This window comes from Heterodontus francisci, chromosome 16, assembly GCF_036365525.1.
Source record: "Heterodontus francisci isolate sHetFra1 chromosome 16, sHetFra1.hap1, whole genome shotgun sequence".
Classification (NCBI taxonomy): domain Eukaryota; kingdom Metazoa; phylum Chordata; class Chondrichthyes; order Heterodontiformes; family Heterodontidae; genus Heterodontus; species Heterodontus francisci.
Genome location: NC_090386.1, coordinates 82693885 through 82710025, shown reverse-complemented (window position 1 = coordinate 82710025; position 16141 = coordinate 82693885). Strand labels below are relative to the sequence as shown.

At 41.0% G+C, this 16141-nt stretch overlaps 1 protein-coding gene across 6 annotated transcripts in view; it reads right to left on the bottom strand.

Annotated features, from left to right (window-relative positions):
• Positions 1-7281, bottom strand: part of LOC137378257 (nuclear receptor coactivator 3-like) — a 295743-nt gene extending 288462 nt beyond the window's left edge. For 5 of the 6 annotated variants that reach the window (XM_068048490.1, XM_068048497.1, XM_068048498.1 and 2 more), the window contains exon 1: positions 7167-7281. The gene's annotated coding sequence lies outside the window, so the exon portion shown is untranslated. Of the gene's footprint in view, positions 1-6873; positions 6948-7166 lie in introns of those variants that run through there. The other variant, XM_068048494.1, reaches the window with a different exon arrangement.
• Between the last annotated feature and the right edge of the window lie 8860 nt (positions 7282-16141).

Here is a 16141-nt window from a genome sequence, read left to right as displayed (position 1 = left end):
CATATTGGGTAATTAGTTTTATACAAGCACCTTTTATACAGAAACTTGGAAGTTAATGCTGACACTGATAAAGTACACTAATCTACAGTTGTCAAAAAAACACACACTCTTCCCCCTTCCCAAAAGATTTCTGAAGCCTCAACCCCTAGAACACAGGAGCACTGGACAGACACATTCTTAAGTAAATACTAGTCAGAAAGCCTCACGCTGAGAAATTTAAATGTTACAACGATTCATTAACAAATATCTTTTTTGGCACGTGGGAAGGGGGAGGTTTCTGTAGTAGTTTGATGGAACGGTGTTGGGTACTTTTACCATGAATTTAGCTGGTGAATTCTAGATACACACACACAAAATGAAGAATGTTCATTACCAACCAATTATCTCACCTACAAATTTTCTTTGAAAAGTAAAATTGACTAGTGCCAGATATCAAGTAATTAATTGGCAGTTTCCCAAAATGGATCCCTAATCCAACCTGAAAAACCCTCCTGATTTACTACAATTAGAAAAATCCTATTCCTTATCTGAATATGAAGTCATATTTGTATAAGTAATGAAGACCAACACTTATCGACCTTACATGGGTTTTAGTGGGGGCGGGGGGGGGGGGGGGGGGGGGGAGATGGGGGGGCGATAATCAGAGAGAAATTAAATAAATTGCTTTTAGTCATTTGGCTAATGGTAGCTTAAATCATTTAGTACATTTTGCAGCTGAGGACAACTCTTGTATTTTTTAAATCAGTCCTATCACACATGTTCGACCACAATTTCACTGAAGCAGCACTTTTCAATGCAGTTTTCTTTACACTGTCAGCTATTTACACAGCTAAGCAGATTAAATATTTGCTCAACAAGACCTACAATGGCCTATGCAAAGCTCAAGCACTGACAAAATAACTACACATATCCAACATCAGCGTGCATCTCATTACCCAATCTAAAACATGGCAAATGGTTCCACATGTGTTTTCAGGTTCTTTGACTGCTAAGTGAAATTCAATTCCCGTTGTATGGCACAGCACACAGCCTCATTAGATACCTTCACCTTTTAGAAAACTTCTAACCACCTACAAAAATTAACTAATTGAAAATTTATTTTATCTGCATCAGTGTTGTGAAATGTAGTGAAAGATGTCCAAATCTTCATTCCAAAACACTAGTCTGCAAATGAATCTCATTAAACTATTAAAATAGAAACTTGTACAAGTTCAACATAAAATATGTACAAATCTACTAAACTAATTAGTACTTTGCGTTTAGGTAGAGGAAAATAATAAAAATAAGGCAGCAAGTGATCCAAGTTCCTGCTATTAAGCAGTCATGAAGCAACATTAACTGCAGCCTATGGGCACCTCCCCATCCCTTCATAATACATGTGAATACACGATGTGAGGACCATATCCTGGGAACTAGAACTTTAGTCCTAAGTAAACTGTAATCAGATCCACTGACTGTAACCTGTTAAACTGCATGGATCCTGAATTAGAGGCTTCAATTTAAATTAATATCCTAAATTTACAAAAATAAGCCTTTCCCTCCAAAAATATAAATATACCTTGATTTATGACAAGCTTTTCCATCTAAGAAAAGCTCTTTAACAGAAACTGCTAACTTGGACGGAAGAGGAGAAACAGCTATGATAAAGCAGTTTCAATGTTAAGTCTGAAAGCGTGGTGGAAGCAGAATCAATAGTAACTTTCAAAAGGTAATTGGATACATAAAAAGGAAATACTTGGAAGGCTATGGGCAAAGAGCAGGGGACTAACTAGATGGTTCTTTCAAAGAACCAGGCACAGGTACAATGGCCCAAATGGCCCCTTTCTGTGCTATACAATTTGATGATTCTCAGTATTTAGGAACCAATAAACCTGATTATTTCAGAAAGAGATTTTTTAAGTTAAAAAGACAAATATTATGAAAATCACACCTGCCAAGAATGAGACATATTAATTTTGTCATATGGAACATTAATTTTAAACTCATACTGAACTGAAAACACGACTGCACCTGCAATCTAACAGGACAGTGGCTGGAAACATTTGCATTCTAAGAGACAGTTGCCTGGAGAAAACAATGGAACTGCTCCCTGATTCAATTAATCAAATGGATTTTGATCACCAGACATTGAATGTGTTAAAGTCAGCATTCCAGCCTCCTACTGAGGATGTCTACTAATGTTGAAAAAATCCACAAAACTTCACCAGGCAGATTGTCCTGAAAAAAAGCTAGTCACATAACTGACCTGCTGGCCCCGGTTTGGTTTGAACTGTGTTCACAGAACAGTTTGAAGTCAGACTGCAACTAAGCTTGAAGAGAGAACATCTCTCCCTGTCTCTCTCTCTCACGAAAAGAAGAAACTGCAACTGGATTTCAAGGAGACAGAAAACCATCAAAACAAGTTTGAAAGTGTGTATTGGACTCCATCAAGACAGCAAGCTCGAACTGCAATCAAAGACTTTACATCAAACTCAAAAGACAGTCAATGAACTCCAGCTATTGCTTCAAACCTTTCCCATTGATTCTTTCTCCTTTTCTATCTCTACCTGCGTGCGTTTTCATCGCGTATGTATGCTAGTGTGGTCGCGCCACGTATTTTTAGTAGTTTTAACATTAATAGATTTAAACAAGAAAGGTGTAAGTTTAAGAAAATCTGTCTGAATTCTTTGCCATTACAAGTGGAGAGCAGTGAACAAGGATTTCCCGAGGGGAAGCTAAAAACAGTGTTTTAAAAATTAAACCCTGTTATGGTCAAACCAGGAAAAGTCTGAGATGGAAACCCTAGACCTCTTTCTCACCTGGTCGTAACATTATCCTTAATGCTATCTCATATTCACATATCCAAAACATAACCACACAAGCCACACAATATTGCCTCACTATACAAAACACGCTCTTTTGTTGTATATTTTAAACCATGTATACATTACAAAACTTTCAAATTGTGCAACTTGAAACAGATTTATGCATGTGCTGTGATCATGTATACTTTACTCCTCTTCCAACTTCAAAATGTTGTTAAATAGCAACAGGCAAGCATAGAAAACTAATATATGTAGGATGCAATGCAGCATATACCACAGATTATTTTGCATGTATTCACAATACATGACTGATTAATTGCTCTGTAAAATAACTCCCTCTTACTGTAACACACAGAAATTCAGCCACACTTGTGCATTATCTATGGAGTACACATTAAGTCAACCATTTCACAGGCTTGCACTTACTTTAAATGCCAGGGACAGTGCACAAGGGAGAAGCAATCCAAGGAAGGAAACAGCAGAGTTTACAAAATGGGGGTGGAGAAGAGAAAGATGCAAAACTAATATTCATCAGCTGCTCACTTAGCTTTAATAACCACATTTTGTTCTAAAAAACATCTACAGTGATCTGAAAATATACTAAATTCTGCTTATTTCACAATATTCTGCCAAATTAGAATCTGGTTCTGTTCTGGTGGTGAAGTAACACTGTATTTATTTTTTTTTTTAAAAAGGGTTAAATTAAATGTTTGCCAAGGCCACCACAAACACTATGAAAAATAAAAGCAATATACGCCAGTCAGATGCTAAACATTAAGTTTTACAACTCCGACAGACCTAGGTGCCATAATAAAAAGTTTCATACAGATCTTATGGAACAGCAAAAATATTCTGGAAAAAATTGCCCATCAATGCTGCAATGTTATTTAAAAGTCTGCTCTGTTTTGCAAACAGCAAAATTATGCCCAGAAACCAAACTACAAGACGGCCACAACATTCATCGATGCGATCATCCTATCTTATAAATAGAAAATACTTCCACAAATTTGCAATAACAGGTCAGAGCCTAACAAATATTTTCCAGCACCCACGTGGCTGTAGATACTGTAACCCAGCTAGCTCTTCCTAACTACCTCTGATAGTGACTACTGTCAAACTGAACACTACACAAGGTCATCTAATGGTGTTGCTATAACACCACCTTTAGCTGTTCCAGACTGATGTAACAACTGTGGCAAAGTTGCAGACAGTTGGTGGCTTGACCCAGAATTGTTAAATACAATCTGAAAGGATAGGAAAATTGACCTCCACCTCCTTAACCTGACACACAAATGCACAGCCGTCCCAAAATAAAAAGAAACAGACCCAGACAATCTGCAGTACCAGCCATGGAAGTATCAAAAATGTTAATAAAACTTCTGTAGCTTTGTTCAGACATTAAATAGATGCACTGCTAACACCTGAAACACGGATACGATTTTCCCCCTGCAAGTATTACAAAAATGTTACAGTATGTCATTTTTAATGCTGATTTTCCAAAGCTGACAAATGTGCTGTGGAAAGGAAGGAAAATGGTTCCAGTCAAGGACAGGTTAAGTATTGCAATCCAAATTTCGACACTCCTCGGCACGTATATTTCATAAGCATTCGCAATAAGTCTTAATTCATCTGATGTCTGAATTGGTATGGTCCTGCCCACCTCTCATTTTGTCCTCTCACTTCTCAATGTAAAGGAAGCAGTAAGAGAAATTATATTCGGCTCAAATTAACGCCATCACGAACCTTATCGACATCTAAAAAAGGCTTTTGACCCCAAGTGTAAAATAGTTCGGTACCTTTTAAAAAAAAAACCTGACCAACCCAGAGAAGCTTAATGTCAGATGAGGGTTTTAAACCGACGTTGTGCTCATAAATACTGTACACTCCAGAATGCCTAACATTTAGGTTAGTATTTTATGGAAAGTAGAGCTTCAGGCTCTTCTAACGGGCCTGCCAATAATGGCATCCAAACAAGATGTAGATGTCAGACCCACCAGTACGTTAGCAGCTGTCCATCAACAGGGTCTCCACAGACACGCCAATGATAGCGACTTACGATTGCTATTTGCAAACAAGCCAATAGCAGAAGTCCCTCTGCACGCTGTCACCAGACTCGACGACAACACAGCAGCCTATCCTACTGCTGCCTGCACATCCACAATTAGAAGCAAGCCATCAAGGGAGCTGTCACGTTGGATTATCCTGCTCAACAAACAACGTTGCGCTCTTCTAATGCACAAGGTGCAGGTGTAATCACCGATTTAAAATTAAACACATTTGGGTACTATGTTATTTATAGTCAGAAGTTACAACCAAAGACAATAAATAATAGTCACAACAATTCATAGTTGAAAAAAATACAAACAGCATACAACAATTCAGACTCGCGACCTTCTGAGAAAATCTTCCAAAAATAGCAAGCAAGTTATGTTCTGTGTGTTTTAGGCATATGTGCATCATATAATGCGAAATGTTTTTTCCTGTTGGTAAGCGCATAACTACTTAAAATGCAGGGACAGAATCTGAATTTATTCATTTTTCACATCAGCTTTCAGGCTCCATACTTGGCAAAAATTCTAAACGTACAGAAAATAAAATATTCGAGCAAACTTATTCGCAATGATTACTGTATACAACATTTTGGATACTCGGCATAGTTGTAAATATTCTACCCCTAAAACCGATTTTCAAACTTTTGAGAGAGATCATTTACAAATATTGGCACACACTCATCTTAAAGACAGGACCAGCTACCCGAAGAAAAACATTAAACATTTTTAAGTATTAAAGATAAAATAGAAATATTATGCCAGTAAGTCAACAAATAGTGAAATACAGAAATCTGAAGCGACTGACAGAAACTGGATGCCCTTGGAGATTTCCTGGGATTCCCTCAGACCGTTTGGGGACCAATTTGAAAACCTGTGCAGCATAATGATTTACTCCATTGATGGGAATACATTCAAAGCGTACACCTCTTTTCCTGATTCTGCAATGGGTAAATGAGCCACACTGTATTGATCAGGAACACCCTAGGTTCAGTTCCTGGTCTGTTCAGGGTTGAACAATCTCAGACAGGGCAGAACTGGTAATAGTTGGCTAGCTTCTACAGCATCAGGGTCAAGAATGAATAGAAATGAATAGTAGCATTATCTAGCAACCCGATTCAAAGAGCACGAGGGCACATGTGGACACTTTTACCTTCACAGACCAAAGCCACCCTTCCTCCATTTACACCCACTCCCCTGTGTCTTCACTGTCCTGAAGGGTAACCATTTCAGCATAAAGATTATAAGGCACTAGTAGCCGTGAAATCGCACCCAACATGACACCCATTATTTATGGCAGCTAGAGTAAAGGAAAGAAATACATATAACCATAGAAATACGAAATCCGTAAAAAATGCATCCACAAATTATGCTAAAATAAGACTTTAATGCGCATTGGACTGCAAAAAAAACCCGTGAAAACTGGCAGTGAACATGGTACTAAAAATAAAGGCATTAGGATACAGCTGTCCTAGTTATAACCACTCAGATAGCCTGAGTATATCAAATTTTAAAAAGCATATTAAGAATCTAAAATCTAAATCTAAATAAATCTAAACGACTTAAGTTCAAGCATTCAAATATATACAAAAATAAGTTTTAAATCGTGGCGAAACATTTAATGGGTAAGCCCTTTCCTTACACAATGTTCCTTTCAGTGTATATTACAGGCATGCACAAGACCTGACAGACTGGTGAAGGAAGACGATGACATTATGCACATTAAAAAAAAATTTTTTTTTAATTACACCACGATTAAATAAACCTTTTCTCTACCCCCTCCCCCAGCTTTGCCCAAACTAACATTGACAAGGAACAAAATACTATAGCGACAGGTTAACTGACAGGTGCAGCAACCAATTGGAATGCAGGTTAGGGAGTCGGGGAACCAATGAGCGGGAGGCGGAGGAGGGAACAGTGCTCCCAAGTTCGGCCTCAGTAATTAAGTTGTCCCGAACCAAGATTTTTTTTAAAGGGCTGAGGCGCTGGCCTGATCCGGAGCTCACCGGGCGGGGACACACCTCTGGCGGCCGGGGCTCTGCGATGCTAGCTGCGTCTGTGTGTGTGGAGTGCAGGCCCAGCCTCACTGTTAACAGGTTAGTTGGAGGCTCTCAGGTTAACTTCACTCCGGGACAGACGGCGCTGAAGGCGGGTCGGTCGGGGGGGGGGGGGGGGGGGGGGGGGCGGGTGGTAGAGGCTTCTCCACAAAGAGGATGGAGAAGGGGGGGAAGGGTGTAAATTTAAAAAAAAACATTCAGGGCCTGACCTATTTACCTCACCCGTACCTCAACACCCTGTTTTCCGATCAACTTACCGCGCTGGCTGTTACTCGGAGGAACATTCCAGTATCCTGACCTTCGTTTCCCTAAATAAGCCGAGAAAAAGCGCCGCCATGTTGCTCCTTGTTTATTTAAATCTCGAACACTCCCACGGAGGGCGGGGCCCCTCCAGTGCGCATGCTCGCCTGCCCCGCGGTGCAGACTGGGAATTGTAGTCCCCTTTGCCGGGCATCAGGTGTTCTGCAGCTCTTGGTGTTGGAAGGTAGGTGGGAGGGAGCTTGGGTTACAAAAGGAAAGAATATAATGTGCACGGTGTTAACTGCAAAGAATCTGCTGCATTCCGTGCAGGGACAGGAAAGTGGAGTTGAGACCACAACCAGATCAGCCATGATCTTATCAAATGGCAGAGCAGGCATGAAGGGCTGAATGACCTACTCCTGCTCCTAAATTCCATGTTCCCATATATCAGATAAAGATTATAAGTTAGTGTAAGGATTCATTGTCTTAATGACTCAACAATAAAGGACTGATTCCAACAAATCTAGATTAAGAATCCATTAATTATAAATTTCACTTCAAGAAGCCATTATGGAGCTGAGTGGAGGATTAAGAAGATTTCTCCAAAAACTGTGTTTGGTTTGATTGTACGTATTGTTCTCAAGATGCATTTTTACTTAAGCAACTGGTTGTTATTTTGATCCTGCAATGCTCAGATTCTATTTTCAACAGAAGTATTCTAATTAAATGCAGGAGATATTGTCGACAACACGATGTCCTAGTATTGCTTGTTCTCTTCAACGAATTATGGATCTAACAAAATAATTACACAAATATTAAAATCATCATTACAGTGAAATAAAATATGTGATATTAATGAAATACACACCTTAGGGACTGTGGGGTCAGGGGTGGGGGAATGCACCAACTCATTAAATTGTAGCCTCATAATTCATTCATCCTTATGACCCACCAATTTTAACTCTAAGTGAATAGGTTTTGACTGAGTTAAAATCTAGCCCATGGGGTCGAGTGCCACTTGTTTCCCCCCACCCTGCCACCTCATATACTACCTATACTGATTAAGCATCCTACAAATATAAAGCAGAACCTCCATTAAGCCAAAAGCTAAGTTGATACAAAGAAGGTATTAGTCCCAAGATCTCAACTTCTCAGAAACTATCTGGAGATTGCCAGACAATTTTCAAATTTACCAATGTAACATTACAGAGAGCTTCAGCCTAAATTTGTGTTTAGTCTCAAATCAAAGAAACCTCTAACTGAGACAGATTATTACTCAGTTGATGGGAGCCCCAGCTGTTCCGATGATGTCACCATAGTAATAGAAAGTCAATTATTAAATTTGCAGCATGCATCTGTGTTGGTGATCTGATAATACAAATGTCAGATGGTTCACTTCTGACATGTGGCACGAAGGTTGTGACCCACCACGATTGAAATTGTACGCTGAAGTGAGTGCAATGAGCTGCAGTGCTATGGAATCACAGAGCAAAAAAGATACAGCATGAAAGATGAAGACCATAATAGCCAAATTATAAATGAGATGGAAAAATAGGACTCGGTATAGATGAGTTTTAAACCATTTATTTAATATGTGCATATATACCATTCACATGCGTTCAAGTCCTCTGAGGAAGGAATTTTCCTCCACACAAGATCAGGGGGCAGGTTGTTCAACCTTGCCCGTCTAAGAGCGAAGTCCAAAGTACGGAAAGTCCTCATCAGGGAACTCCTCTTTGCTGACGATGCTGCTTTAACATCTCACACTGAAGAGTGCCTGCAGAGTCTCATTGACAGGTTTGCGGCTGCCTGCAACGAATTTGGCCTAACCATCAGCCTCAAGAAAACGAACATCATGGGGCAGGACGTCAGAAATGCTCCATCCATCAATATTGGCGACCACGCTCTGGAAGTGATTCAAGAGTTCACCTACCTAGGCTCAACTATCACCAGTAACCTGTCTCTAGATGCAGAAATCAACAAGCGCATGGGAAAGGCTTCCACTGCTATGTCCAGACTGGCCAAGAGAGTGTGGGAAAATGGCACACTGACACGGAACACAAAAGTCCGAGTGTATCAGGCCTGTGTCCTCAGTACCTTGCTCTATGGCAGCGAGGCCTGGACAACGTATGTCAGCCAAGAGCGACGTCTCAATTCATTCCATCTTCGCTGCCTCCGGAGAATACTTGGCATCAGGTGGCAGGACCGTATCTCCAAGACAGAAGTCCTCGAGGCGGCCAACATCCCCAGCTTGTACACACTACTGAGTCAGCGGCGCTTGAGATGGCTTGGCCATGTGAGCCGCATGGAAGATGGCAGGATCCCCAAAGACACATTGTACAGCGAGCTCGCCACTGGTATCAGACCCACCGGCCGTCCATGTCTCCGCTTTAAAGACGTCTGCAAACGCGACATGAAATCCTGTGACATTGATCACAAGTCGTGGGAGTCAGTTGCCAGCGTTTGCCAGAGCTGGCGGGCAGCCATAAAGACGGGGCTAAAGTGTGGCGAGTCGAAGAGACTTAGCAGTTGGCAGGAAAAAAGACAGAGGCGCAAGGGGAGAGCCAACTGTGTAACAGCCCCGACAAACAAATTTTTCTGCAGCACCTGTGGAAGAGCCTGTCACTCTAGAATTGGCCTTTATAGCCATTCCAGGCGCTACTTCACAAACCACTGACCACCTCCAGGCACTTAGAATTGTCTCTCGAGATAAGGAGGCCAAAGAAGATATACCATGTAATTGTAGTTCTTGTCTAGAAAACCCTATATGCCAAATGGGAAATATTAATTTCATCGGGTGGAAAACAACATTAGACTTTTAATGGGAAAAAACCCTACAGTAAGTTTTTTTAAAAACTAGCAGACAAGATGGCCACTGCAATTTGCATCTGAAACACCAAGAGATTGAACTGGAGACAGAAGACTAACAAGAAGCCCAGCCAGGACAATGGCTTGCTCTAAGTGATTGAATTACCTAAAATGACTTCATTAGCACAGTCAAGGCAATCCTCACATATTGACTTTGAAAGAGCAAACCCCCTCCAAGTGTAAATTGACATGCTAGTGCATGTGGAACCTTGAATTTCATAAGACGGTTACAGAAAATCTGAAGCAACCATGTGTCTGTCTGTCCATCTTGGGGGGAGTTGTTACACAGACAAAGAGACAAGCAGTAACTGAGTGGGCAGCAACAGAGAAGGCTGCAGGCTTTCCTTTCTCCCTCTCCCCAGAAAACATCAAGTTAGTAAACCATCTGTGACTGGGGGGACACCCCAAGCCTACCGACAACCCATTAGTAATGGGTTGAAGGGTTATGGAGAACGGGCAGGCAAGTGAAGTTGAGGCCGAGATGAGATCAGCCATGATCATATTGAATGGTGGAGCAGGCTCGAGGGGCTGAATTGCCTACTCCTGCTCCTATTTCTTATGTACAGCCAGCAACCAGGGGAAGAGAGCCAACAACAATTCTGTCTTCAGGAAAACCCTGAGCAAAGCAAGCCAACCAAAATACACTTTGACAAGTGAGAACTTCAGGAATACAGCTTCAGCCGAAGACGACCTCACAGACTGTGTATTTAAATTCCATTTATTCTGGATTTTAATCCGACCACCAAATCTGTTTTTCCCTCTACACCATTTGTGTGTGTGTGATTCTCGTGTGAATGTGAGCATGAATGTGTAGCATATTTTTTAGTATTTTTAAATCGGGGTTGGCGTGTTAAGTATAATAAACTTCCCTCTTTCTTGTTTAAACTCAAGAAAACCTGTCCGATTGGTTCTTTCACGATCACAGTAAAGGTAAAATGTAAAACACTCATGGAGGTGATAATAACGGTTGAAAAAGGAATAAACCCTGTCGCGGTCAAAGAGGAGGAAAAGCAAGAGCAGACAACTGTGACCCCCCTTTCCTCACTTAGCCGTAACATTCTCTAGAAACAGACCTCACTAAATTCAGGCACTAATTTAGAATAGGGACAGACATCTCCATTTTCCTAAGGGATCTACTGTATCTTTCTCGCTCTCTCTCAGCTCCCTGCTCCATCATGCTGAACTACCATTGCTTCTATGATCACACCAGGTCCTTCCTCTGCTATAGTGATTCAGGAATGTGAACAGGTATATTTTTAGCTTTAACCTCCTTATCACAGGCACGGAATGTTTCCACTTGCCACGCGTGGATTTCAAATCCTAAAGGGTTGGAGCTATCTTAATTCCAAGCAAATCATGTGGTTCAGAACTAACATTGCATAATTATTTTATTAGGATCAGTCTAAATTTCAAGAGATGGTTTGACCACTGCATTATTAAATTGGATGTTCACTCTTTGTCCTCCCGCGTGCTCTGTTCTTTTCTGCCACTAATATGCAGCAGCATTCAATAAAGTCTTGTTTTGTGCTCCGTACTTTTGATATAAGAATGTCAGAAGTTTATCTGAGGTCGTATGCTTAAGCCTTCAGAGGTAATTTTAAAAATGACCTTGAAATTAAAGAATGTGATATTAAATCTACACCTGCTCTTAATTGGGTTGTGTGAATTTCCTTTCTTTGCAATTGAAGTTAACATGGTTAATTCAATACCAATATTTTTATGATATGGTAATATCCCATAGTACATTTCAAAACCTGTATTAAAAAATGCTTGGGTGTACGTGCAGTGCCTTGAAAAATGCGCATTGGCTTCCAGAAGAATGTGGGCGGCTGTGTCTGGAGCGCTTGGCGGAGGTTTAGTTTGGGGGGAGGGGTGGAGAGCACTTAAGTGTCAGTGGTACGTTTAAAAGTGTGTGTAAATCGCACGGAGCAATGTTGAATTTTAATACAGGCGCAAGTTACTGGTGGCGGAATGGGCGTGGGACCGTCATTGACCTGGATTTAAAGCAGACACACACACACGCCCTGCTGCATTATGAGGCTTTTCATACCCATCAGATCTCTTTTGGGGCCTTTTACCCAGGAGTTTTTTTTCCCCTTCAGCGTTAAAATAAATACTTCATATTTAAAAACCCTATCATACTGATAAATCAGGGGCTGGATAAACCACACCCAGATCATTTGTGGATTCGTAAGCATTGTCAGTAAGAAACAACTTTTCCCTAATAATGCAATTTTAGTGCAACAGTATTGGGGGAAGGTAATATAAACATATTCATGCCGAAGAGAGGTATTCAGTAGAAGAACCTCAGGCTTTGGAGGAAATTCTGGAGTCTGGAAAAGAGGCATCACTTGGGCTGTAGGAGAGGGTGACAGAGTGAAATACATTTTGTTTCCTATTTTATCCTGTATTGGTAATGCAGCGTCCATTCGCTGTCCTGTGGGTTGAAAGAGACCCCCTCGTAAATGGAGTCTGATCTTAACCGTCCTGCTTAGTGAAAGTGAAACTGCTTTTTTAAAAAAGGACACCGCGATTATAGAGCAGTTTCCCAGTCGCTGAGCAGTATGGGCTAGCTAAGCATCCATTGATAAGGAGTTCCTTTGTCACCCAGAGCTACATAATCGGAGGCAGAGGGGTTCGGGGCCGGAGTATTAACCTGAATTGTACCTGCCCGCTTTAAATAGTCACACCTATGATTAATGTTTAACGGTTTAACGTATATTTGGGTTTTATGTTTTGCTTTTCTATGATGAAAATTTGAGAAATGCTCAATTCACAGTATTTTTAAAAATGCATATAGAAAAGCGTTACATTTGGCTGCACGTTAAAGCGAAGGGCGAAATCGACAATATTAGCACTGTAGTTCGGGTTGCCCCGAGAATTTAACCTTAAATCTATTGCACCAGTATGAATTTTTCCACTCATCATAGCAGCCATACCTATAAATATTTAATTGTCAAGTTGCACTGAATTAAGGCACTCTTGTGCTATGAATTTGTCTCCACTATTGGTTTGAGACTAAACTCATTTCACTTCGAAGCCTTACACTGTTACAATGTCTCTACAACATAGACTGCATTTCAAAAGTACTTCATCTTCTGTGAAATACTTTGAAATGTCATGAGGTCGTGAAATATGCTACATAAATGCAGGCTCTTTCTTTGATATTTTTACCACTTTCTGTTAATCCAAAGCAGGTTTTAATGTGCATCTACAGGAGCAGCAGTATAATCTGGAGGTCAGTGATTATTTGACGAATGCCCTAAACTCATGTAGGTGATCTGGCACAGATCTTACACCTGTTGCAACTCCAGCCCAGTGCAAAGCCATGTTACAAACTTATTTCTGTATCATTTTAGCATTCGAAGAGATTTGGAGCTCTTGTTCTCTCAAAACAGCAACCCCCTTTAACTCCCCATAGAGCATAGAAACGTGCAACGTAGCATAACAACAGCTTACATTTATAAAGCACTTTTAACATAGTAACACATGTAGAAGGCACTTCACAGGAGCATAATCAGACAAAAATGACACTGATCAAAAGGAGGGGACATTAGCACAAGTTACCAAAAGCTTGGTCAAAGAGGAAATTTTTAAGGAGAGGGAGAGAAGGAGGAAATTCCAGGGCTTAGGACTTAGAATTGGAGGAATGCAGAGTTCTCAGAGGATTGTAGGACTGGATCAGGTTACAGAGATAGGGAGGGGGAGGCTGTGAAGGGATTTGAACATGGATGAGAAATTAAAAATCAAGGCATTCGGAAACTGAGAGCCAATATAGGTCAGTGAGATGATGGGTAAATGGGACGGTACAAGTAAGGATACCGGCAGCAAAAGTTTGGATGTGCTTAAGTTTATTGAGGTTGGAGGATGAGAGGCCAATCAGGAGAGCATTGAAATAGTTGAGTCTAGAGGTAACAAAAGCATGGTAAGGTTTTCAGTAGCAGATGGGGGGAAGTAGGTGCAGAGACAGACAATATTACAGAGGTAATGCCATTTTCATCCCATCATTCTGGGCTGGATTCAAATTTAGGTATCAGGGATGAAGAGTACATTTTAATCCATTTAACCCATTGTACTGGTAACTCCTGTTGTGACTGGCCTTTTAATCAGACCTTTTTTAGCCTTGCAATTAAAGCTTACAATTGTAAGCTCCCTTGATGACTTACTCTGACACTTGAGTATGAATCCAGCCCAAACTGGTGGGTAAAAATGCTATCTTCATTAACAGTAATTAAGAAAATAATGGCACTAAAGAGTGCCCAGGACTAGATGGTTATCAAAGGAAGTAGGTGAGAACATGCCCTATGTTCTTCCAAAGTTCTCTCAATTCAGGAACCATTCCCCTAGATTGGAAAATTGCACATCACTCCACTGTTTAAGAAAGGTGAGAGAGGGAATCCAGGGAACTGTGCACTGTAATCCTTCGCACCATCCCCGACACCAACCGTTAGACCCCACTTCACCCCGCCCCCGCACTGGAAAACTTACCTACTACCCCCTCCCCACCAGTGTTCTGCCTCAGATTCCTGGACAGGGATCCGAAGGAGCAGGAGTGCTGGCCACCGGCACCAATATCGCTCTGGGACGGACGGCGGGAGCATGACGGCAATAAGGATTTTCCCGTTGTCGAGGTCCGTGGCGGGCCTCTCCTGGAGCATTTTCCGGCCCCCGATGTCGGGGTTGGGGGGTGGTCTGTAAAATTCAGCCCTATAATTAAGAATATTTTGCCTGGGCACCTTGAAATATTTCCGCTGATCAGAGAAAACCAGCATGGATTTGTAAATGCCTGACAAACTTGATTGAATTTTTTGAAGCAGTGACTAAAGTAATGGACAGAGCAATATCAATGGATATTATTTATCAGGACTTCCAGAAAGCATTTTATTAAAGTCTCTCTTGATACTTATCTAAGGTTGAGGTTCATGGAATTGAGGGAAAATTATTGGCCTTGTTAGGAGATTGGCTGAGTGTGGGAGACAGAGAGTAGGAGTAATGGGCAGGTACTCTAATTGGCAGGATGTGACTAGTGGCATCCCACAGGGATTTGTGTTGGGGCCTCAACTATTCACTGTATTTACTAATTACTTAGATTACAGGTTAGAAAGTGTTATGGTCTGGTGAGGAGGGGTCCCTCTCCTTGTTTGACCGCAACAGTGTTTATTTCTTTTCAATAGTGGATGTGCTTACCAATTCAGTGAGTGTTTAACACTTTTTGGTGTTATAATCATAAAAGAACCAATCAGACAGGTTTTCTTGAGTTTAAACAAGAAAGAGGTTAGTTTATTGTACTTAAAACCAAAATCCAAACCAAATTAAAATAATAAACTATGCTGCAACTTTCACACACGCACACAAATAGGTTACAGAGTGATGAAGAATAGATTGGTTGGATTAGAGTCCAGAACAAATACAAGAAAGACAGTCTGTGGAGTCTGGTAATTCAGTGGTCTTCATGATGAGCTTGTGGTCCTGAATTTTCTGGATGGTAGAGTTTGCCACTTGGTTCAGAGTTTTCTTGAAGACAGTGATGTAGATGATTTTTTCCCCAGAGTCTCTGTCTGCAGCAATGATTGACTTGGATGTTTTGCAGCCCACAGACAGAGTTTGAACTTATAACATTGTCTGGAGAGACAAAGGGAGAGAGAGACCACTTGTGTCCTGCACTGATTAAAACTCAGAAGCTTGTCTGATGTATCCAAGAAAAACTCCCAAGTTTTCACACAGATGGAGGAACTGTCATGATTGTCCCAGTGTATTCTTTTTTACACTTTAATGAGATCCAAGTATAAGAATTCCAAGCTCCCTCAGGTCTTATTGCTTCAATGTTTACCCCTTGAGGTTCATCTCCATTAGTGTTCATGTTGTACGATGGCTTTGAATGTCATGCTAATGAAGGCGCTACCAGGTAGCTCACTCAAACTGCTCAAACCATTGTTCTGGACGAGGTCTATTCAGACTAGATTAGATTAGAGATACAGCACTGAAACAGGCCCTTCGGCCCACCGAGTCTGTGCCAAACATCAACCACCCATTTATACTAATCCTACACTAATCCCATATTCCTACCAAACATCCCCACCTGTCCCTATATTTCCCTACCACCTACCTATACTAGTGACAATTT